Source organism: Pristiophorus japonicus, chromosome 14 (assembly GCF_044704955.1).
Source record: "Pristiophorus japonicus isolate sPriJap1 chromosome 14, sPriJap1.hap1, whole genome shotgun sequence".
Taxonomy (NCBI): domain Eukaryota; kingdom Metazoa; phylum Chordata; class Chondrichthyes; family Pristiophoridae; genus Pristiophorus; species Pristiophorus japonicus.
In genome coordinates this window covers 40794524-40820216 of record NC_091990.1, presented here as the reverse complement: position 1 = coordinate 40820216, position 25693 = coordinate 40794524, and the positions used below count along the sequence as shown (strand labels likewise).

The 25693-nt window shown below is 44.4% G+C and overlaps 1 long non-coding RNA gene across 1 annotated transcript in view; it reads right to left on the bottom strand.

Annotated features, from left to right (window-relative positions):
* Nucleotides 1–11006: 11006 nt before the first annotated feature.
* Nucleotides 11007–25693, bottom strand: part of LOC139279382 (uncharacterized) — a 68860-nt gene continuing 54173 nt past the window's right edge. Inside the window, exon 3 of the long non-coding RNA XR_011596458.1 lies at nucleotides 11007–11344. This is a non-coding gene — a long non-coding RNA (uncharacterized lncRNA). The remainder of the gene's footprint in view (nucleotides 11345–25693) is intronic.

Genomic DNA, 25693 nt, shown 5'->3' with positions numbered 1-25693 from the left:
GCTGGCATTTTGTGTACAACAGAATGAGATGAATGACCAATTAACCTGTTTTTGATTAAGGGAGGAATGTTGGCAGTACATCAGAAGAACTCCCTGATCTTTTTTGAATAGTGCCAAGGGATCTTTAACATCCAACTGAACTGAAAGCAAAATCATGGCCTCAGGTTAACATTTCATCCGAAGAACCGCATCTTCAGCACTCCCTAAGTACTGCACTGAGGTGACAGCTTAGATCATGGGATCAAAGACTTTCTGACTCAAAGGCTATCACCATCATCATAGGCAGTCCCTCAGAATCGAGGAAGACTTGCTTCCACTCTTAACATGAGTTCTTAGGTGGCTGTACAATCCAATACGAGAACCACAGTCTCTGTCACAGGTGGGGCAGATAGTTGTTGAGGGAAGGGGTGGGTGGGACTGGTTTGCCGCACGCTCTTTCTGCTGCCTGCCCTTGATTTCTGCACGCTCTCGGCGACGAGACTCGAGGTGCTCAGCGCCCTTCCGGATGCACTTCCTCCACTTAGGGTGGTCTTTGGCCAGAGTCTCCCAGCGGTCAGTGGGGATGTTGCACTTTATCAGGGAGGCTTTGAGGGTGTCCTTGTAACGTTTCCGCTGCCCATCTTTGGCTTGTTTGCTGTGAAGGAGTTCCGAGTAGAGCTCTTGCTTTGGGAGTCTCGTGTCTGGCATGCGAACTATGTGGCCTGCCCAGCGGAGTTGATCAAGTGTGGTCAGCCTTTGGCCGCCTGAGGAAAAGAGTGTTTGAAGACCAGGCCCTCAAAGCTGCAACCAAGCTCATGGTCTACAGGGCTGTAGTAATACCCGCCCTCCTGTATAGCTCAGAAACATGGACCATGTACAGCAGACACCTCAAGTCGCTGGAGAAATACCACCAACGATGTCTCCGCAAGATCCTACAAATCCCCTGGGAGGTCAGACGCACCAACATTCGCGTCCTCGACCAGGCCAACAGAGGCTATCATAGAATCACAGAATGATACAGCACAGAAGGAGGCCATTTGGCCCATCATGCCTGTGCTGGCTGTATGAGAGAGCTATCCAATTAGTCCCACTCATAGAATCACAGAATGATAAAGCACAGGAGGAGGCTATTCAGACTACTGTGTCTGCACCAGCTCTTTCCCCATAGCCCTTTCAAGTATATATTCTCTTCCCTTTTGAAAGTTACTATTGAATCTGCTTCCACCACATTTCCAGGCAATGCTTTCCAGATCACGGCAACTTTCTCCTTTCAAAAAATTCTCCTCACTGTCCCCTGGATTTTCTGCCAATTATCTTAAATCTGTGGCCTCCAGTTACCAACCTTCCTGTCAGTGGAAACAGTTTCTTCCCATCTACTCTGTCGAAACACCTCGTAATTTTGAACACCCCTATCAAATCTCCCCTTAACCTTCTCTGTTCGAAGAAGAACAATCTCAGCTCCTCTAGTCTCTCCACATAACTAAAGTCCTCATCCCTGGTACCATTCTGATAAATCTCCTCCTTTATCAACTGAGCCAAGCTGACAATCATCATGTATGTACTGCCTTTCAGTGAGGGGTTGTTGATTACTATATGTACATATACACAGATTAATGGATATCAAGGTGTTTTTTTGTAGGCTTGATTACAAAACAAAGAAATAAAAGAGTTTCTAAAGTGATTAATGGCTATCAACGTGGCTCTCTCATCTGATTGCTACCTAGAAATAACTGCAGGATATGCATCATCATATAACTGATAATAAATAATGTGATGTTTAGATTTGCAGAATTTATTTACCAAAAGCAGTTCTCCATGTTGGTTAGCTTTGTGGAACATGATCCCTGAATTGCTTGGACTACAGAAATGGCATGTCGGGGAACTAGTCTAGGAAGTATATGATACAGGACATAAAATAGTAAATTCATTACCCCAAACTTCTAGCAGGGAGTTGCACTCAAGGGGAGCGCAGGTCAGTGAATCAGTGTTGAAGTGTTGTTGCCCAATTTCCAGCTAGTGCACCCTTTGAACACGGCACAGTGTTAGCTGTGGTTCAGTGGGTAGCACACTCATCTCTGAGTCAGAAGGTTGTGGGTTCAAATCCCACTCCAGGGACTTAAGCACATAAATCTAGGCTCCAGTTGAGGTGCTGCCTTTCGGATTAGATGTTTAATTGAGTCTACTCTCTCAGATAGCTGTAAAAGATCTCATGGCACTATTTCGATGAACAGCAGGGGAGTTCCCCCTAGTGTCCTGGCCAATATTTATCCCTCAATCAACATAACAAAAACAGATTATCTGGTCATCATGACATTGCTGTTTGTGGGAGCTTGCTAAGCACAAATTGGCTGCAGCGATTCCCACAGTACAACAGTGACTACGCTCCAAAAGTACCTCATTGGCTGTAAAGCACTTTGAGACTTTCATCAGTCTGCGTTTTCTTATTTCCTAATCTGTATTCACATATTAACTTACAGTTTTAGTATTCAGCTCCAAAGATCTCTAATCCTTTATATTCTTTAAATTAACTGCCAACAGTTTAAGATTTTATTTATTCCATCCCTTTGTATATTTTATTTCAAAAATACTTAGCATGTGCTGCCTCATTGACTTATTTTGCTTTTACAGTGTTCCTTCTGTATTATTTTAAGCTCAGAATAACAATTCTGTTTTTGCCCGTGTGAAGATTAATTCTGTGATAATGCTGTTCACAAATAACAGAGGAAATATGCTTCAATGGTCACCCGCACTGAGTCATAAAATCTGTCAGATTCACACCAGAATACATTGGCCATGATTCGTTTTTTAAATTTTCTTCCTCCTCAAATTATAATTTAACTCTGGGAAACCCACTGCAAAACTCAAAAATCAGATTATGCTGTAAACAAATAGAATTAAATGAAATAAAAGAATAGGAACTGAATCAGGTATTTTGTAAACTAAATAATTGAGAAATAAATATTGCGAGGTAGAGAGGCGTATTTACTTCTGACACTTGTTAAAAGGTGAGTCTGTATGTTTGAGTTTTTGCCTCCCCTTCAGAAGCTGTCTTTTCCCTGTGCCTTTTACAGGTTTCTTTCTGGCACAGGCCACTTTTAGGCTGAAAGAAGTGGAAAAGAGAGATTTTCCTGCCGCTGCCAGTGCCTCTTTCCGCAGAGGAGATGGATAGGAATTGCCTGATTTTTTTTCCTCCTGACCCTGTGAGCAAGTCATTTAAGTGGTCGAGTGTTGTGTCAATGAACATTTGAATTATGTTGACTAATGATTAACACGTGATTTAGTATCACTGAGTGGATAGGAATGACCTATTTCCCTTAGCTTAGGAGTCAATAACTAGTGGGCATAGATTTAAAGTAGTTGGTAGAAGGATTAAAGGGGAGATGAGGAAAAAGATTTTCAGCCAGAGGGTGGTGGGGGTCTGGAACTCACTGCCTGAAAGGGTGGTAGAGGCAGAAACCCTCACCACATTTAAAAAGTATTTGGATGTGCACTTAAAGAGCCGTGACCTACAGAGCAACGGACCTAGTGCTGGAAGGTGGTTTTAGGCTGGGTAGTTCTTTTTCGACCGGCATGGACACGATGGGCTGAATGGCCTCATTCTGTGTCGTAATTTTTCTATGATCAACTCTGTAACCAGTATAATCACTGCTTCCGAGACTTTTTATACTGTAGTAATAATAATGGCGAGGCTGTTAATGCTCGTTGTTATTACAGGGTAAATTTGCCAACAACATCTGGTGTCTGCACATGCACGGTTAAACATCAAAGTCCAGAAGTTGCTGTCAGAGATACCCCACTCCTCCACAGAGTGGGTTATTGCAGTCCTTGCCAGTAGATTCGGCACTGAAATCATTGTAATGACGTGAACTTAGGGTATTTACCCACTAGTCCTGCACTTAAAATGACTAAAAATGTTAGGGCTAGTGATTCAGGAGTAAGCGAGTTTCTAAAGGTGTAATAAGTGATTATTGCTGCTGAACAACCTCTCTGGCCCTGAAAAAATAAATTTATAGGTATGGAGTCTCATTCCCTCAGAAGAAAATTAATGCTGCAGATTAAAAAATCTATATTTTTTTGTTTTTCTGTATTTCTCTTTATATCTCTCTGGCTTAATCCCATCTGTAATCTGTAATTTATATTTCTGTGTTATTTTGTTACTTCCTGGTTTGCAGTCTGCGTGACTCAATGAGGATTCTTCAGTCAGATTGGTTGAAGATCCTTGCTGTTGCTTTCCCTGCTTACAGAAGTCAAAGGTCCCCTGTAGAGGATGCCGCACTGGATCAGATGCTGGCTTAGTAGAAATCTCCGCTGGCAAGCCTGCGAAAAGTCTCTGAGCAATTGTCAGGGAGGTGAGCGGTGAAAGCTGTTCCTTCGCCACTGAGAGCAAAATACGGGCCAATATTTGGACAGGAAATCATACTACCTGCAAAAATTCATGGGACTTGTCACAGGGCCTTGGACCATCCCAAATCACTTACTCTAAGCATAATTCACAAAACACTTTGCTAAAATTTATATTTTACCCCTCTAGCTAGAACCTAGAGTTGCCTTTATTATATAAAATAGCAATGCTGTATGCAATGTATTGGGCAAGCAGCACTACACATCACAGACGTACATTTTCTATTTTCTGACTTTTTCTGCATTATTTAAAAGGCTCTGCCTCTTTAAGATACACTACATTTCATAATTTATCTTTTTTTGATGTCATGCCAGCCATGGCAGAATCTTCTAACTGACATTTCATTGATACAATCAACTTGTGTGTGAGTTAGAGGCCATTTCAAGTACTATCTCTCATCCGCTCTCAGTTTGCCTGTGCAGTATAAAAGCACATGAACACCTTTGTTTGATTTTTTTTGATGGCATTCTGACCAAAATGTAGGCAGCAGTTCTCTATTTGAAAGCTTAGAACCAGGCACAAAAGTATCTTTGCCCATATTCCTCAGTCGAACAGACTCTCAATTTTCAAAGTCCATTTGCTAGCCTAACAATGTGACTTTTTTGTCTGTCTCGCATTGAGCTGTGCAATGCAGTAAAAAGTTAAAGCTCATATCTTTGGTGGGATCAAGCCAGTCTCTTTTGTTTCAAAACAAATACCTTTGGGCTTCTAAAGGTTTTTCCATTTCAGTATATTTCCCCTTTCCTTTGTAATCATGGTAGATCTTTGAAAAATGTAAATGGGATTCAGAGCAATAAAAGGTATTTTAAATTGAATATCTATTAGATAACTGACTTCAATAGATCAAGATTTTAATTTTTTTTGTGAAGTTTCTTTTCCGTAGTTATAACACAATCAGAAGTCTCATAGGACTACTTCCATGATAAAAGAAAGAACTTACTAAAATGATCAGTCTGAAGGGGAGAAATATTCACCAGAAAGCCCTTGGCTCATTGTTGAAGTCTCCTTGGAAGAATATTATTTACTGGACCACAATGCTCCATTTTAGTTTGATTCATGAAAAGCAAATTAATATGTATTCAGTATTATACAAATGACAATAAATGTGGGTACTTTGATATAAATGCAAAAGAAATAAGCAAAAGAATATATGAATTTGCATTGATATGGGACCATTGATGACCTCAGGACATCCCATAGTGTTCCACAGCCAATGAATTACTTTTGAAGTTCATGACTGGTGATTTGTAAACATACTTGCAGCCAATTTGTGCACAACAAGGTCTCAAAAATATCAGTGATATAAATGAACAGTTCATTTGTTTTTCAGTGATGTTGGTTGAGGGATTAATGTTGGTCAGACAGAAATGAGATAAATAGCCAGTTAATCTGTTTTTTTTTTATAATGTTGGTTGAGGGATAAGAGTTGACCAACAATTAGTTGGAGACTAGGTGGGTGTTTTCAACTTCAAGATCAATCTTCAAACTCAATACAAACTCATTGAAGGCTTATTTGCTGATTTTATGTTAACAATACTAAACAAGTTCCAAAATAGCTTGGTGGCTGAATGTACAATATGGTGTGAGTCATGCAAACCAAAAATGTCTCAGCTTTAACACTTGGTGTGTGCTGAGTTAGTTGGTCTCAGGTATCTTTGCAGTGGGGTGATACAATTAGATTTTTCCATTAAAGAAGGAGCAATCAATCAAGGGTCCCACTCCTGATCACAGCATCTGAGCAGAACTGCATGCATGCGGATATGGGGTGTGGGCACATTTTTGTAGCGTGGATTTAATGCCTCCCATAGTCAAACAACCCAGCAACACTCCCTGCACAGGCGTACACGTAAAAAGTTACCATTTTAGCAGGTTGCTGGAGCATCAAGGTAGTAAGTACCTCCTTCACCTCCAGAACACTCCAACCCAAATTCACCTAAAAAAATCGTTGCCCCGCCGCGCGGTGTCCCCGACAGGTTTCTCTGTCGGTGCACCTTCTCCTGACTGGGTGCGGCCTGGCAGCACGGCGGCCCTTCATGGGAAAGGCCCACTGCCGCGGCCGTCATGTTTTTATTTTATCCAGCTAACTTCCCGATCGGCCGGCAAATTATTGCCCCGGGTTTGGCCGGGCCCCCTCTTGGGTGCCAGGTTGCTGGCCCGGCCGAAACCCTCCCTGGTGGCCCAGTGACCGAAGCTAAAAAAAATCCCCGATTTTCTCTCCCCTTTATCAGAGAGGAGAGAGCGTGGTGACGCACACGCGCAGTGACGTCATCTCCGCTCCGCCCCAACCTCTGCCCCTCATCAGGACTTTCTGCTGCCGCTATGACCGACTTTCCGTTCGACGTCAAAAAAATTTCAAAGTGCCGAAAATCGATCCGAAGGCCGCGTCATCGCTCCCGGTGGAAAAACCGGGTAAGAAATCGTTGGTGTGCCAGCTTTCTGGCGTGCCTGAATTCCGACCCCAAAACCTTTAAAAAAAGAAACACAGACACCAACGACGCAGTTAGGCAGTTAAGTGCTGTGAGAAGGTTAAAAAGACAGGAGCTTGTGAGGAGAAAGGTTCTGCCTTGGGCTGTAGGACAGAAAGTAAAGAAGTTAGTCTGTTTAAGTAAAGTAAGGCAATGCACCAAAGCGCAAAAGTGGAGCATCTTCATTATTCTTATGTTATTGTGCAGAGGTCAGTTGTAGTGTTGGATTCTAATCATTGCTCTGTGCATTCACCTTACTGTGGAATAGAGCTGCTTAACAATTCAAAACCAAGCCTCCTTTCGTGTAGTGTTAACTCAGTTTTCCTACGGAGATATTGTACAGACCTGGATACCCATTTATTGTCAGAGTGGGGTTTCATTGTTACAACCCCAAGTTCCGTTACCATTCAAGTCAATATAGGGCAACGCAAATCAACTTCTGCAAAGGCAAGATTCACAGCCCGCTTATAAGAGACGCCACAGAACCTGAGAAAATAATTAAGGCAGATCCAAATGTAATGGGAGACAATCAGGAGGAATAAAATGGACTTGTTCATTTGCAACACCTAAAGCTCTGATTGCATCCTCTTGATCACATGACCTGAGTGCCAATTGGCCCCCTTGGAGGATAAGACACACGTAGCAGTTTCTCCGGAATGTGTCATTAGAACCGCCCAGCCTATGTAATCTATGACTTTGCAAAGTGTAATTCGAGCCATTCTGGCTGTCAAGTCATAGGTTAAGACCTTCTCCCAGCCCCCAACCAAGTTCCTGCCCCCATCCCCCACTGCTCAAGTGCCTAACTTTCCCCTCCAGCCCAAGTTTCTGATCTTCTCTCCCCTGCCCCCTCCCAAGTTTTTGACGTTCTTCCCTTGCCCAAGTTCCTGACATTTTTCCCCCACTGCCCCCGCTCCCTTGATCCATCTTACCATTTGGATCACATTCTCACTCTCAACCCCCTCCCCTTTAGACCTGCATCACATTCTTTTCTCAACCCCACCGTGCACTCCGTGTTCTTTACCCACGCCGCCCCCCCCCCACGAGTTCCTGACCTCCTCCCCCTGAGTTCCCTCGCTCTCTCTCTCTCCCCTCTGATCTCCTCTCCCCTGTCCCCTCTCTCTGCCTCCTCCCAGTAACTTTCTGCATCTCTCTCCCATAGTCTCTCTCTCTCTCTGCCTCAGTCTCTCCCACTGTCTCTCTCTCTCTCTGTCCCCCTCTCTCTCTCTGCCCCCTCTTGCTCTCTCTGTCTCCCACTCTCTCTCTCCCAGTCTCTCTCTCTCTCTGCCCCATTCTCTCTCTCTCTCTCTCTGCCCCAGTCTCTCTCTCTCTTTCTCTCCCCCCACTCCCTCTCTCTTACTCTTCCCAATCTCTTACTCTCCTCACTCTCTCCAGTCTTTCTCTCCATCTGCCCAGTCTCTCTCTCTCTCTCTCTCTCTCTCTCACCCTCACTCTTTCTCTCACACTCTCCCCTACTCTTTCTCCCCCCCCCTCTCTTTCTCTCTCCTCCACCTCCAATTTTCTCTCTCTCTCAGAAGGCCGTGAAAATGTTCATATAGATAATCACAGCAATATTCTAGGCAAAAGTCCTGGAGGTTCCTTTAGTATAGTCTTTGATTTTCCATAGATATCCCAAAGCCCAGTAGCAGGCTCAGGCTCGAGCCCCAATCTCGGGAACATGGTTCAGCCCCACTTCCAACTTCCTCATATAACGCACTGTGCATGCGTGATCAGAGCTAGCGTGCCTGTGCAGAAGGGGCGGAGTCCACAGCGAGCATGTGCAGAAGGACACAAAAATGTCTGTGCACATAATCACTCCAGAGTAAAATACTAAATAAGTGTGGGTAACCTCAACCGACAGCCAAGTGAAATGACTCCAAAGTTAATTAGCCAATTGATCCAATTAATATTTATTTATCCGCAATTAACTTTCAACAAGAATAGTCTGGAAAATAAAAAGTCACAGGGTACAATTTTCTGTATGTTCAGAATGACAAAATCGAATCCCTATGGCCTCTCAGTCAAAAACAAAGGAATATCACGCTATACTGATGAGAACAAATGTTCCACTTCATGACTTCCTTAACATTCTTTTACTTTTGACCATTGGCAGCTGCTTTGACTTGAATAGGGCACCTAAGCATGGGGTATTTTGTACCTGGCTGCTTGATTCTGTTGTAAAGTTCAAAGTAGAAGATTTTCTGATCACCCATCCGTCATCCTTGGCATTGAATAGCTCAATTACAACCGTGCTAAATTGAAAACAAAATTTGAAATTGAGTGAGTTTGCATTATTTATGATATTGGGCTATTTTAAGTTTGTACTGTAATCCAGCTCTACCCCTGCTCCACCTGAATTAGCCAGTAAGGGTTGCTTCAGATTATCAGTTCCTTGCCATTACTCCTTATGTATGTAACTTGTTTCATTATTAATAGATCCACGATATGAGTGAATGTGAGAGCTGGTCACTGCAAAGTATCACAGTTAGTTTATAAAGGTTGACCGATTTTAGATACCAGGACAATGCATTCTTATAACTATTGTAAAGCAATAGAGCTTCTCCTGATCATCTTCTGTAACTTTGATAGAAGACCCACAGAAACACTGGAAACCCGGGTAAACAGCATCTACACCGTTTTTCGGTATCCTTTGCGACTTTTTTGCTGAAGTTACATAGGACGATAGGGAGAAGCCCAATGGAAATTTACCCCCACCCCATGTGTCACTATCAGGATTTTATTTAGACAGATTAATCAGTTTGGGCAGTCTCAATTCAGTTCCCAGTGAACATGGGCCTAAAGCACAAACCTGTCCCTAATTTGGCATTAATAGGCGATCCCAGTGAGGCCACAAGATGATTGCCATGGGAGATGGATAACAAGGTCACACTGGTGATATAGGGATGTTCTTGTGAGGGTGGGGCTGAGCCATGTTGTTGCAGCAGAGTAGAAAGTGCTTTATTCTTCACTGGAAATTGCTTTCCCTGACCTGGAAGTGCTTGGTGCCCACTCTGGGTGCCTGAAATCGAAAGATTTCAATCACCAACTGTAACATCCCTCACCCTCAAAAATTTTAAAAGAGCAACGAAATGGTCAATTGCCAAACAGATTGGGAAGAATCTGCATCCCAAATGGTCATGTGACATTTAACCATTCTATGATCGCAGAGCCTTTGTTTAAGAGCCAGCTTGAAGCCATCACCCTTTTAACCATAGATGTGTACATCAGAAAAAGGCCACTCAGCCCCTCACGCCTTGCTCGAGCTAAGTGATCATAATTTATTTTTCCCACCACACTTCCCAAGACACTTCAAACACAATTGCATGGGGACATTGGGACAATTTGCAAAGCCATTCCTAAAACAATGATGCATTAAAGAATCTCCTCGTAACTCCCACATTTGTCCTTAACTGTAAACATGATTTTATGTATTCTGGCTGGTGTCTTGGAAATCCACTGATAATTAAAGATGCATCAAGTAGTAATATAGGCTCAGAGTAGCCTTGAACAACGTTATTTTGAAGTTCCTTTCCCATGCATCCTACCTGGGCAATGGCCCTTTACCATTACAAATTCATTCTATCACATCGGTGGAATTTGTCTATTCTTTTAGGAATGCTCTACTTCACACGTTGCTTTTAGCTTTCATTGACCTCTAACCTCTCCCATCAAATACTTATCTGAAATAATCCAGCAAATTGAAATGTTTGATAGTAAAGTGAATCTTCATGTTATGGAATAGTTTCTGTCCATTATCTGACAGCAAGTCCTTTAAACTCATGGTACCCTAGCCTTCTTGTCTTCCCAGCTCACTGGGCAGAACAAAAATTAAAGGGAAGAAATCTTGCTTCAGATGGACAATAAATCTTCAATTAAGTATTGAGTTCCATTTTCAAGACTGATAATGCTTGTATTAATCATGACCTCGACCATAACAATCCAAGAAATGATTAAGTGCCATCAGCAGATGCAAAATGGAACAATATTTAATTCAAAAGCATTGTCTTCATTGCACAGTAATGAGCTAATACTCTATCATGGTTCGTAATGATTATAGATAAATTCTTTCATTAAATAAATTATGAAATGTCTCCTATTAAAAAAAGGCCGAAAATAGTTTTTTTGCTGAAGAACATGAGGAGCTTCATTTATTCCATTAATTTTATATTCTATTTCATAAATCTATATCGAAAATATCCAACCCACCACATGGAATGTGAACATTAGGTTGCATCTGATGAACACTGAATAACTTATCAGTACCAAAATTCACGTGTAAGCTGCATGAGTGTGCTTTGTAGGAGAGATGATCTACAGATATTAATCTGCTCTGGCAGTAACCATTGTGCTGTGTACAAAAAAGTGAGCGGAATGCTCTCTCTCTGGCAACACGTGTTTCTAAGCTGTCACTCTTTCAATGCAGTCATCTCAAGCCAAGCTGTGGAACTGGAGAAGTCTTCATTTCTGTTTGTCAGTTCCCCTTGATACTGGATGTTCACATCTATACAGGTGACAGAGTAAGAAAGAAAACATTAGGAATCTATGGAAGAGGCAATAAAGAAAAAAAAGGACTTGCATTTATAAAGCGTTTTTCACAGCCACCAGATGTCTCAAAGCGCTTTGCAGCCAATTAAGTACTTTTTGGATTGTAGTCACTGTTGTATTGTGGGAAACGCAGCCACCAACTTGCGCACATTGTGATAATGACCAGATAATCGGTTTTAGTGCTATTGATTGAGGTATAAATATTGGCCAGGACACCGGGGATAACTCCCCTGCTCTTCTTCGAAATAGTACCATGGAACCTTTCATGTCCACCTGAGAGAGCAGACGGGGCCTCAGTTTAACATCTAGATTTACGTGCTCACGTTCCTGGAGTGGGACTTGAACTCACAACCTTCTTACTCAAGGCAAGAGTGCTACCCATTGAGCCACAGCTGACATAAGAGTAAAAGTTAAATAGAGTAACAAGCATTCTTTGCATCTATTAACTTCATTGTTACAAGATTCTGTCCATTTACCTAGCCTGTGAGTTGGGTTTCAGCACAAACAGTAGAGCAAGCTTCACGCTGGTGATCAAGCTTTGTTTGTACAATTGAAGGACACGGCAGTAGATTTTGAGTTCCTAAAGTCACATCCTTTGGGTGAGTAGAATATTTTATGAAAATACTGAAGTTATCCTTTCAGATGCCAAACATTTTTTTTTAATGAACCAGAGCAAATTAATCGTAAAAATGAATAAAAGCAATGAGTTCAGCAGTGGAGAAGGGAAAAGTATAGTAAGGAATTAGCAACATCGTTGTTATGGGAAAGTTGGTATGTGGCATGTTTTTTCACCTCATCCAAGATTAGCTGATGAGTGCAACTTCCCAACTCTGAATTTAGTTTTTTGCTATTTATCATTTGTAAGTCCAATGAAGCTAATCATTGTCTAGTTCTTCCTACTCCGTCACAAGTGAACTGTTGTAACAATGTCATCATTTAGTGCTGTATCATCTTTGCATCATTCTAATGCTCTTCCTTTCATACACTTGCCATCCATTACAACCTTTATGTCGTTACAATATGGCCCTTAGGTGAATTTCTAGTGCTGCAGTTATACTGTGTGACACTGATTGTACTCAGAGCTGTGCAATCAGACAGTGCTGAGTTGAACATTGTGTTTGGACAGATTAAAAAATAATGTGGGCATACAAGCCTGATACATATATGCTTGAGTACACTCACTGATGCATGCATGTGACGTTAATACATGCTGTAGTCAGATTTCAACAATAACTTGCATTTCAATAGGGTCTTTAACATAACAAAATGTTCCAAGGTACTTCCCAATTGTGTATCAGACTTAAAAAAGAAATATTTCCTTGCATTCTGACACTGGCTGCAGTTATACAACAGCCAATGCACAACATTAGTAGTCCTTCTGTGTTATCTTGCTACTAGCATTATACTACACAAATGTAATTGGATGTGTGACTATGATTCCAGAGTGACACTTGAGGCTCAGTTTTCCTCTTTGCCGATTTTTGGCGCCCAGGAAGATGAACGGCCGCTACTTTTGTGCCCGATTGCGCTGAAAAAAATCCAACTTTCGGCAAAGTTACATTGAATTTTGGCGCTGCGATACCCGAAGTCAAGTCTGGGGTGGAGCTTCAAGTGTGCGCCGAAAAGTCTCTGAGCATGCGCCGGTTTTTTCCACGTGATGGGTGTCCACGCACCCACAGTGAACTTCCTGGTCTAGATCAAGAGCTTGTGAGAACACATTGGGAGTGGAGCTGGATCTGGACACTTAAATTTTAGCTGCGAAAGGGAAGGGGAAGGAGAAGGATAAAGAGAAGGGGAACGGGAAAGGGCCAAAAGATTTCTAGCAGAAGAAATTGAGCCCCTTGCAGCCATAATTGAGAGGAGATGGGATGTGCTTGAGAACAAAGGAAGACTGGGACAAAAGAAACTGAAACCCTCTCTACCAGCAAAACTTCGGGAACAAGTTGCAGAAGAGCTCAGTGCAGTGGCCATGACCCCAAGAAGCGGCACGCAGGTCAAAAAGAAGTGGCAGGACCATAGCCAAGCAGTTACTGTAAGTAATATTTTTATTTATGCACTGCAATTACACTTGTAAATGTGACTAGTGTGTGTGTGTGTCCACCACAGCAGAAGGACCCTCTCTTAAAAAGTTCAATTTTCAGCTTTGCAGAGGAAAGTGCCACTGAAGAACCGAGAAAGGTCAAAGATTGGAGGCGGTGCACCAAGTAGGCTGCAACAAACAGCCATGGAACAGAGGATCGCTGATATGATTAAATCTCGCAAGAGAAGATCACCGCCAATGTGGATGCTGGGCCCAGGTTACCGACAGAGGGTAAGTCCTGCAAATTGCACAGTCTGGGTTGGCATCGTGGTCTTTGAAAAGAGCCTGCACTGTGTGACCTGAGTACTCATGTCACCCTGCCCCCTCTGCCCCCTCCCCTGCTGCTAACCAAACATCTGCTCTGTTATGTTTAGCAGATGTTGCGCATCAGGAAGAGACAGAAGCTGAAGCAGAAGTAGAAGCAGAGCGTGATCAGGAAGCCGTCAGTCCAGATATTCTTCATCAACATCAGGACGAGAATGAGCTGGAGAATGAAGGGCAGCAGGAAGACCTCAATACAGAGATGTTTACATTGGAATTAGAAATGGTGAACCCCCTGAGGGCGCCAAGCCCTTTGCTGAATGATATAACCGACGCAACATTTCATGGGGTACAGTCTGAGGCTGCGGGTCCCAGTGGGTTGCAGCAAGCCACACCTGGGAGACGGCCGAAGAAGGTGGGAAGGAGAACTCAACCTGAAATGCAGGATGCAGGTGACATAGGACAGCTCATGGGAATGAGTGGAGAGAGTATTGAGCAAACAAGATCGCTCCTAGACACCATGGGTGGGGTGAGGGTAGAATTATGGGGACTGTCAGTTGAAGTAGCAACAGTGTCCGGAGGAATAGGAGCAGTGTTGGGAGAGATGAGGGAGTGGATATTGGACATTAGGGAGGGAATTTGGAGACAGCTGATGCAATGTCGGGACAGATGAGTGAGGGGATGTCGGAGATTAGAGAGGGAATGTCGGAGATAGCTGCTGCAATATGTGGACACACCCAGGCTGTCATTGCCCAACAGCAGTTGGCAACATCAACTGCTGACACTCACTTTCCAATCCCCAGACCAACCTCATGTAGTGTGCCCCGGATTGATCCACAGGCTGAAGAAGAGTCCGAAGAGGAACCTGGGCCTTCCACAATGCTGTCTGCTAGGTCTGTCCATGTCAACACCACCAACAACAAATGCGCCTTCGCGCAGAAAACAGAAAAAACCTTGGGGTCGGGGGGGGGAAGCAGAAGTCTGCGACAACGGGCATGGGTACGGGTAGAGGCAACAACATCATCATCATAGGCAGTCCCTCGAAATCGAGGAAGACTTGCTTCCACTCTAAAGTGAGTCCTCAGGTGACTGTACAGTCCAATATGGGAATTCATCATCATAGAAGGTCCCTCGAATGAGGATGACTTGCTTCCATGAGAGTTCACAGATGTTTCAATGAAGGACCCGATGTTCCAGTCCTGAACTCCAGTTGCGGGGGTGGAAGATGTCTGTACGTAAATTTTTTTAAGGTGTGGTGACCATTGCACATCAGCCACCACACGGGCTTGACAGAGCTAGGCCTTTATCCAGCGGCAAGAATTAACCAGGACGACTGGAGACCTCTGCTGCACGGAGCTAGTGCGCACACAATACGGGAATTACAGTCTCTGTCACAGGTGCGGCAGACAGTGGTTGAAGGAAAAGATTGGGTGGGGAGCCTGGTTTGCCGCACGTTCCTTCTGCTGTCTGCACTTGGTTTCTGCATGCTCTTGGCGACGAGACTTGAGTTGCTCCACGCCCTCCCGGATGCTCTTCCTCCACTTAGGGCGGTCTTGGGCCAGGGATTCCCAGGCAACAACAGTGTTATGTTTTAATACTCTCATGAATGACTCCACAAGGTCTAGTATTGTATTTGAGCTGCTGTGACCGTAGTTCCATTTATTGTTATTCCAGAGTGATGCACAAGCATGGTGGGCAGCCTTTTATACTGGGCCCTGCACACCTATCCAGGTGACCCTCAGATCTCCCACCGCAGTGGCCTCTGGTGGCACACCTTATGTGACTATACAGTTAGTATACGTGGTCTACTTTCATGACATCACTGCCCCCCAAGTCTTTAATGCAAATTGACTCGTACATTAACAGTGACCTGGGCTTTGCTCTTCTTGGTTGACCATTGGAAGGTCGCTTCTAGCTTGGGTGGGTTGGTAGTGAGATTTGTTGCCAGTGGAGGTCCCAGTGGTTTCTGGTTGCGAGTCCATGACTACTCCATTCTACCCCCTTCCCCCCCCCCCCCCCCCCACACACAGAGATCATGCTAATGGCCCGTTACATGTAAGTTGCATTCAAGTTCATCACATGGGTTTTACATTTACATCTTGGTACATTTGTTGGGTGGATTACAGTTGCGTTTCTTTTTGTGTGGTACATTTACATGATCAGTACAGGTATATCAGTACAGGTGCACAAGGATAGTCTAATTCCAGCACGGCCGAATGAGATTCGAGTTGTCTGGTGGCGGCGCATCGCCCCATTCTAGTGGGTCTTTGGGCGAGATGTGCTCATTTTGCTCAAGTTGCCGGAGCTCAGGACTCTTGCCGTTACTCCTAGTGTCGGGCAGGACCAAAGACAGCTGATGTGTCTGTGACCTCCCTGTCCTTTTCGTTTGCACAGTGTCGCTGCTGCTCCCTGGGAAGCGGTCTGAGCGAGTGAGTGTTTTGTCTAAGTGATGGTGGGGCTGCCTCGTCTTGTCTAGCAGTTTGCAGGGGACTGCTGACTCGCTTTCCTTGAGGGCACCGTTGTGAGCACTCTTTAGTTTGGGATACTGGCTGGTCCAGGTCCCATTCGGAGGAGCCGTTGTGGGTGACCCTTCACTCTTGGGCATTCCGTGGTGGCGAGTGGGTTTGTGGGCTGCGCCTTTTCTACCCGGGTGGTGGGCAACGGTAGCCGACTGCGAGCATAGGCACAGTTTACTGTTTCTGACCTGTGGCAGTTCATGCCATCGGTGCCTGCAATGTTAAACCGATCTGAGGCAGGGTATCGCTACCGGTGCCTCTGCTCTCCGGGGATCGTTTACTCTGCGGCTTATCTACTTCTGTCAGCTGTGGGGACACTTTATGATACATCGTTCTGGTCCTCGGGATGCAGGATACAGCATGGTGTAGCCCGTTGGACCTGTATACAACTGGTAGGTGTTCGCCTGCTACATTGGCCGATTGCAATTTGCACCCAACATCACTCAACAACATATTGCTCGTTACAGCTGGACTTTTACATTGGTTATCAATTTCAAGCAGTTCAGTCAAAAATGGCAGGTTGCTGGCCTCCTTTAAAATGGCCCTCCTACTTTTACCCCAGTCATCTTCCTTGCATGGAACCACGTGTTGTTGCTCCATTAGCGCTGCACCTCATGGTTTAGGCGTCATCCTTTCCCTGTCCATGATGTCGCCTGGTGTGATCTTCTGCCACTGAAGCTGGGAAGATGCCCTCGGATCCAATCTTCCTCCCCAGGAGTCCTGCCACTGAAACCGGGAAGGTGCGTTCGGGTCATCTTGGCCAGATCACCGCCACGCAGTCGTGATGAGCGTTCTGTGCCTCGGGAGCTGCGCGGATCTGCTCACCGGTGCCTGGTCTAATTGAAGGTGGCGTCTTGCTCTGTCTCTGAGCACCGTGGACGTCGATCGCTGGAGGGAGGAAGTCTTCCCAGTTCCAATGAATCTTTCCCATCCATCTTCTTCCAAGTAGCGTTTGCCCATCACCTGAAACAATCCACAATGGTAAATTGTGCACCGCACCATATGGGATACATTTACATCCGCAATACCAACAACTGATATCAGTTCCTTGGTGTAGGTGTGCACTTTTCCCTGAACCGGGACCAGCTTGGATCGTTCAGCTTGATCGTTCCATAGCCTCTCAAAGGCTTCCTGGCTCATTACTGACTGACTCAGGCCCGTGTCCACTTCCTTGAAGATTGGAACACCATTTATCTCGACTTCTATTATCACTGGAGGACAATCTGTGGTGCAGGTATGTACTCCATACACTTCGTCCTAGGACTGAGCTGCCTCTCTAGCCAACTCCTCGTAATCCGCGCAGGATTCACAGCCATCTGGTGACTCCTCTTCCACGTGTTGAGTCACAGCTCTTTTGCACATTCGCTGGAGGTGGCCCTTTGTGCTGCAGCCTTTGCACATATAGTCTTTGAACCGACACTGATGAGCCCTGTGATTACCTCCACAACGCCAGCATGGTGCTACTTGACTTACGTTTGCACCGCTCGGCGGACTCTGAGTTAAAAGACTCGGGGGGTCTGTACGCTCTGCCCTGGGCAGATTCATGTTCAACAGTTCTTCCTGTGAAAGGCGCCATTCTATTTACAGTACTTGCCCGGTTTGAGTCCTGGGAGTGAGTCATCATCTGCTTTGAGCTGCAGCTTGAGGTCATGAACGCCTGGCTGATGCTGATGGCCTTCTCCAGAGTGATGGTGGTTTCGGCAGACAGTAGCCTGTGAAGAAGGGCCTCATGACCAATGCCAATTACGAAGACGTCCCGCAACGCATCAGCGAGGGATGCGCCGAATTCACACGGTCCTGCCAGTCTCCTGAGGTCGGCAGCGTACTTCGCGATTTCCTGGCCCTCGGGGCGGCGGTGTGTATAAAATCGATGCCTGGCCGTGAGGATGCTCTCCTTCGGTTTGATTTGGTCCTGAATTAGCACTTTCAGCTCCTCGTATGACTTGGTCGTTGTTTTCTCTGGTGCAAGCAAGTCCCTGACGAGGCCATAGACCGCGGACCCACAAGTGGTCAACAGGATAGCTCTGCACTTATCTGCCAGTGTAGCCGGATCATCGCCTACCTGGTCGTTTGCTACAAAATATTGGTCGAACCGCTCCGTAAAGGTGTCCCAATCTTCACCCTCTGAGAACTTTTCTAAAGACCAACAATAGTCATTTTTGAGTGAAAGTTCGTAATCTCATCGCCAGAGTTCTTAATACTCTTATGAATGACTCCACAAGGTCTTGTATTGTATTTGAGGTGTTGTGACCTTAGTCCCATTTATTGTAACTCCAGAGTGAGGCACAAGCATGGTGGGCAGCCTTTTACACTGGGCCCTGCACACCTATCCAGGTGACCCTCAGGCGGCACACCTTATGTGACTATACAGTTAGTATACATGGTCTAAATACATGACAAACAGGGGCAAGAGGGGCGCATAACGCTAAGATCTTTGAATAAGGAGGCGGGGGGGGGGGGTAGAGATGGCTGCAGCTCGAGTTTGATGGTTTGATGCTGCTACTTTTTGTTTTCTTCACTGAAAGGTTTAAAGTTTGATACAATATTTTTAATTTAAGTTCAGTACAACTGTACAAATGTTTAATAAGCCTAATTATTTTTAAAATGTAACCAGAATCCTGCACATTATTTTTTGAATTAAAGCAACATAAACCAACACATTACGTACATTATTATCTACATTATTTTTTCAGACTAACAGGTGCAAAGAATCAACAATGTCGGGCCGTTTAGCCTTCAGCAGCAAAGTGATCACGGATTAGCCGCTGACGCAAGTCTCTAGCTATGGCTATAGGTGCACGAGGCCGCCTCCTCTGCCGTCGCCCTGCGAGTTGAGGTGGTGGCATGGGTTTGTCCTCCTGCTCCTGCTGCTAGTCCTCCTGCTCCTGCTGCTAGTCCTCCTCATCCTCCTGCTGCTCCTCCTCTTCCTCCTCCTTGTCCTCATTGTCAGCTTCCTCCTCCTCCTCCCGCCCCCCCCCCCCATTCTCCCCTCAGGAGGATCTTCATTATCCAGTGCCTGTCCCCTCATGATGGCCAAGTTGTGTAGCATCATGGCAAGTAGCCTCCAGAATGGTCCAGGCATCGGAAATGCTGCTTCAGTACGCCAATGGTCCGCTCTATGATGCTCCGTGTCATTATATGCGACATGTTGTACCGACGCTCTGGCTCAGTGCGGGGTTTGCGTAGGGGAGTCATAAGCCAGGTGGTGAGCCCGTAACCTTTGTCCCTGAACAACCAGATGTGCCCTTCTAGCAGCTCCTGAAACATCGCCGATATAACGCTCTCATGTAAGATGAAAGCATCATGGATGCTACCGGGATATTTGGCATCCACTGCCATGATCCAATGCATATCGTCGCAGAGGAGCTGGATATTTAGGGAGTGGAACCCTTTCGTGGTGCGATAAATCTCGGAGTCGTCCAAAGATGCTCGCAAGGTGATGTGGGTACAGTCAAATGCACCCTGTACCTTTGGGAAGTCAGCAATTCTGGAGAACCCCACAGCCCTATCTTGCAATGCCTGCGTAGTCATAGGCAAATTGATGAACTGGTCCCTTTTGGCATACAGTGCAGCAGTCACCTGTGAGATGCCAGTCCCCAATTGCTGTTTGAAATGAGCCAGAAGCATAGAAGGCAAGTGCTGCAGAGACCTTCACTTCCACAGGTAGGGCAGTCCTCCTGCCACTTCTTGGCTTTATGTCTGCCCTGATTAGCTGGCAGATCTCGGTGATGACCTCCTGTGTAAATCGCTGCCTGCGAATGCAGTCTGCCTCACTCAGGTGTAGGTATGAGCGCCTGTCCCTGTAGATTCGATCAAGGTATAGCCTCCTCTCCATCAATCCCTGAGCGATCTGGTTTCTGCGATGGTGGCATCATATTATCCATCACCTCTGCATGGCATGCATACAAATTAACCTGATGACATGAGGCAGTAATAGTTGCAGCCATAATTATTATTTTTAATTTTGTTATTCTTGTTACTGTGAGACAGTACTTAATAAAGCACTCACACCTTTGCTGGGTAACGCCCTAGTAGAACGGACTACACCCTGGTCTGCGCATGCACAACACTAGGCACTGTCTCTATGGAGACGCGACGCACAGTGATTTATGGCACACAAAAACACAATAAATAGGCACAGGAGTAAGCTATTTGACCACTCGAGCCTGCTCTGCCATTTAATAAGATCATGGCTGATCCGATCATGGACTCAGTTCCACTTCTCTGCCCGCTCCCCATAACCCTTTATTCCCTTATCGCTCAAAGATCTGTCTATCTCCGCCTTAAATGTATTCAATGACCCAGCCTCCACAACTCTCTGGGGTAGAGAATTCCACAGATTTACAACCCTCTGAGAGAAGAAATTCCTCCTCATCTCAGTTTTAAATGGGCGGACCCTTATTTTGAGATTATGCCCCCTAGTTATAGTTTCCCTTATGAGTGGAAATAACCTTTCTGCATCCAACTTGTCGAGCCCTCTCATTATCTTACATGATTCGATAAGATCACTTCTCATTCTTCTGAACTCCAATGAGTATAGTCCCAACCTATCTTCATAATTTATAGCTTATTTATAGCTTTTGCCGAAATGCATGTGTTTGCTGCTGTGCTGTCTCCGATGCACAGTTCGGAGTGCATACCAGCAGGATCGCTCCCACGGTCGGACAGGAGATCGGCGCTCAACTTGGAAAGAAGCCTGGGGTGTGGGGGGGTGCAATCCAAGCGGCGAGCTCCTGTGCTTGTGTCCGGCCGAGAGAGCGATCCTACCGCCGGCCGGCTGGCACTCCTCCGACCCGTGCCTGGAGCCCCGTGAGCAGAGATTCTGTGGTGGGGTGGAGTCGTAATTTGTCCATTCTCATAAACATTCTGTGGGAAAAATTAACTTTCCGAGTTATTTTCCGAGTCCCCTCTGCAAAAATCATCATGAATTTGTGTTTTACTTGTCTTCTTCCCTCCAAAACTCAGAAATATATTTAGCGCCGATTTCCTTAAGTTAATGTAGGATTTTTCTGGTCGGTACTTAAGGCCACTGTGCGCCATCCTGCAAAAAATCGGTGTTGGCGAAAATCGGTTAAATAGCCAAAAAGGGCCAAAAACGGCACGGAAATCAGTTTTCACCCAGACCTGCGCCAAAAAATCTGGTGTACCAAAAATCTGGCGCTGACAGTCGCCGCCGGCGTACAAACTTTGAGGAAAGTTTCAAAATCAAGATTGCTCAGAAAAAAATCAGCGGACACCAAAAAAACAGCGCCTAATGGTGGTGTAAATAAAGCCCAATGTCCCTCTTTATAAATAACAGCAACTCAGAGAAGCCTTCCTGATTTGACTTGCCATTGGAACAACTTTAACTTTTTGAACTATGTGTAATCTATTTTAATACATTGGTGCATTTAGTTGCCAGTGCTTGCATTTGCCTTCCAAGTCCCTTAATAATTTAGCAGCGAATTAGCAAACACTGCCACTAATAACAAATCTCAATTCACTAACAACTCTAAAAAAGACATTAAAAAATCATCTGTGGTTAAAAGAAGTCAGCTTGCATATTTGATTTGAAACCTGAACAATGTTATGGCTAAAATAAATTCCGGGCTAAATACTTTTCCCTTACAGTAATGACTTAAATTCTAAGATATAATTAGTTGGTAGGGGTGGGGCAAGTTTTTCTTTTTGAAATTTTCTAAATAGCTTCTTCTTTAGTTTGTTGCAGTTACTGATCAGGGTTGTTTCATGTATTTTTTTCTGGGAAATGTTTGTATCTTTAAAGATGAGAGAGGTTATTGCTGGGGTGGTGGAGGGTTTTTGCATTTTACTCGTTGGATCATTCTTTTGAATGAGGCTGAATTGTGGCTCGTTTTGAGCTGTGACCCTACGCTCAGCAGAAATGTACATTTATTAGACATGTATATGTATTTGGGTTAATTTGAAACAGAACTGTGAGGAGTGCCTATCTTAGGTGGCAGCTAGACCTTTACAGTTGGTACTATTTACTAATATTAGGGTGATGTGGTTGGGCGGTGTGGAGTTATACTGTCTGCTCACAATTTTAGGGAAATTGGTGATCATCGGCTTGGAAATCACAAAGATACTTTTTGGAGCACAAATACTATACATAACTGTAAGTGGCATAGAATCATACAATCATTACCACACATTAGGCGGCCATTCGGCCCGTCGGGTCTGCGCCGGCTCTCTACAAGAGCACTTCAGCTGGTCCCAATCCCTTGCCCCTTCTCCATAGCGCTGCAGATTTATTTCCTTTCAGGTACTTATCAAATTCCTTTTTGAAAGTCATGATTGAGTCTGCCTCCAGCACCCTTTCAGGCAATGCATTCCAGATCATAACCACTCCCTGCATAAAACAGTTCTTCCTCATGTCACCTATGGACCTTCTGCCAATTACCTTAAATCTGTGTCCTCTGGTTCTCGACCCTTTCGCCAATGGGAACAGTTTCTCTCGATCTACTCTGCCCAGACCCCTCAAAATTTTGAACACCTCTATCAAAGCTCCTGTCAATCTTCTCTGCTCCAAGGAGAACAACCCCAGCTTCTCCAGTCTAACTGTAGTCCCTCATCCCTGCAACCATTCATGTAAGTCTTTTCTGCATCAACAGGCTGCAGTTATACTGCAGTCAACAAAGGGTGCTTGCAACGTAAAACTGCTTCTTCCACCTCTCACTGCCAACATTATAGGCAGAATGCGAAGACGTTTTCAGCATTCTACTGCGTGTTTGGCATCAGTTTGGCACTGTGCTTGTCTCAGTAATACTTTCCTATGTACACGATTTTTATGTGCGTGTTAACCCATTTAACTCAAATAAATCAATCGCCGTGTATAAATAATGCATGTAAGAATGTAGAATGAGTACAATGCATCGTGCCATGGAGCATTAAACCCGCACATGCCACGTTCCCAATCTCAGTCTGGCTGCCATATGAAGGCGACGAGGAGCTTCCCAGGAAAGAAAATAAAATGCGAATGAGTCATCCTACAGCTTGTCTTCTACACTTCCTCGAGGCCAATTTCAGTGCAATGTTGACCGAGCCCTGGGTGCAGACACACCCACTCTCTGTTGGAAATGCTGTGATGCTGGAAAAAAGAGGGTATCTCAACTTGATTAAAATACAAACGATCACTGGTTATGAAAGCAAACAATACTGCACTCATAAAATTTACGCATTCAGTTATCAAGGGGGGAAGCACCTGTGAAATAACCTACAAACTTTTGTGCTGTGACCTGTATCTTTTTTATTGTACTCCAGTTTTCTCATCAAATATTCAATGCACTGCCCATTCTGTAAAACTAGACTAAATGAAGCCTGTAGATATCTCTAGTGTGCTCTACTGTTCCATGATACACTTTACTGGGACTCCTAATAGTGCGAAATCTGCATTTGATTTCTCCCTCTCCTTCCCAAAATTTATCCAGCAGCCTTAATATGAGCTGATTAAATTCACCAACCAAGTTGAATGGGGAATAATGATTGGGAGTCTGGAACACAAGCATCTGGCCTTTGGGTCAGGAGTTAAAGACATTTACTGTTTGAGATTTCAAAAGTGCAGACTTGACATTCTTCATTTCCTTTCAACATTCTGTGCTGCTCACTATAAAACAAAGTAAAGTAAATGGATCTGACCCATCTGCCCTGGACCTCGAGAATTCAAGAGCGATTCAGTAAAATATAGGATCATGCTAACACAGAATGACAGATTTTAGGCCAGATGTATATTTGAAAGAATAGCACAGGGATTAAAACAGAAAATGAGACCCGATTCACTACCCGCACAGCTCAGTGAAGAGGCTGCTGTTATATCTCGAACCAAAGGAAGTGGCTACTGATGGATTGTCTAAACCTTTTGATTATTTACTTGAGTCAGACTATTGTTGATTTACCTTTCTTATTTTTCCAATTTTATTCCCACTAAAATATGGAAGAGTGTTGCACAGTTTGCAATATTTATCAATTTTACTTAAAATATTGGACATTGTAGTTCTTGTGGAATTGTTCAGTTTACTAGTGAGTCCGTATGAGCAGACTGTGCACTGACTTGCATGAAGAAGGTGATAGGCCAAAAATTGCGGTCGGAGGCTTCCCGCGGGCGGATGCCTCCAACCAACATTTTTTTTACGAGAGTACCTGGTGGTCCCGGAGAAATAAACACTTGCACTCCAAGGCCTAGATGCATAGCCTAGCGCAGAGCCCTGCGTATCCCAGGATCGTAAGCGCATCCTGGGATCACATGGGCCTTGAACCATCAACGAAAATGGAGTATTCTCATTGATAGTAATGGTGAGTTCCATTTGTACGAGCTCCCATTACACTCAACGAGGATACCCCCCCCAAAATACAGAACACAATGTATAAATAAAACACCTCACATATTTAAAATGAATTGAAATTGAATTAAATTAAATGTTTTAGAAAAAAAAATTTTTTTTTGAAATTTTTCTTTGATTTAATAGGGTTAAAAATAAACTTAGTTTAATGGACAGGGTTTTTAATATAAAACTTAGTGATAAAATTAAATTTTTCTATCTTTTAAAGCTCTTACTCTGGTAAAAGCAGGCATAAGAGTTTTAAGGACATTCGCTGGGTTAGAATTGGGCAAATAGCCCAAATCTCCACCCACGAAGGCCCTTTTCCCGGGGATGCGTTGGATCAGTTCACAAGTGCCGGGTTTAGGCACATGCGCTTCGTGCGCCTAAACCTGGAACTTGCAGGGCCTCTTCGGGCATGTGCGCACATCGTATGCACCCGGAGAGACTGTAACATAATTTCATCAACAGAAACGATAACTAGTTCTAACATTTCTTGTCATCTGCTTTGAGACATGCTTTAGAATCAGCCAATAATGACGCCTGCAATAATGATCATCTTTCTGCTCCTGAAGCCACTTCTCCTCCAAGAATCCACCTGTGCATCACTGTAGCTGAAAAAACCTCATTGGTTGCAGTGCAAAGCCAGCTTTAGTCCCAAGATTCAGCAAATTCTGGTACGCACCATGGTGGAGCAACTCAGGACACAGGAGAGGGTCAGTCTTCCCTGAGTGCAAAGAAAGCGCAAAGTGCCGCAGTGCATCACACTCAGTGTTAAAACTGTCTCTAGCTCAGTGGACCACAGGAGGTCGGGAAGAAGGTGCGCTAACCTTAAGAGAGGCACACAACAAAGCCCCAAATATTATTGTAAAGTATGAGCACATGCTATATATGGACCTGAGGAAAAGTTGAAAATGTTAAATATATATATATATATTTATGCAAAAGCACTGCACCGACACAGAAGTGTCCGAAAGCATGCAATGACTAAGGTATTAGAAAATAGCAGTTATGCAAGTTTTTATCTGGGAAATTGAGTGTAGGGAGGGATTTCCTTTCTTTAATCACTGTGTCTCAGTGCTCACTGCTGAAAATAAAAGGACAACAGTTAGTGAACATTACAGTACCTAAAT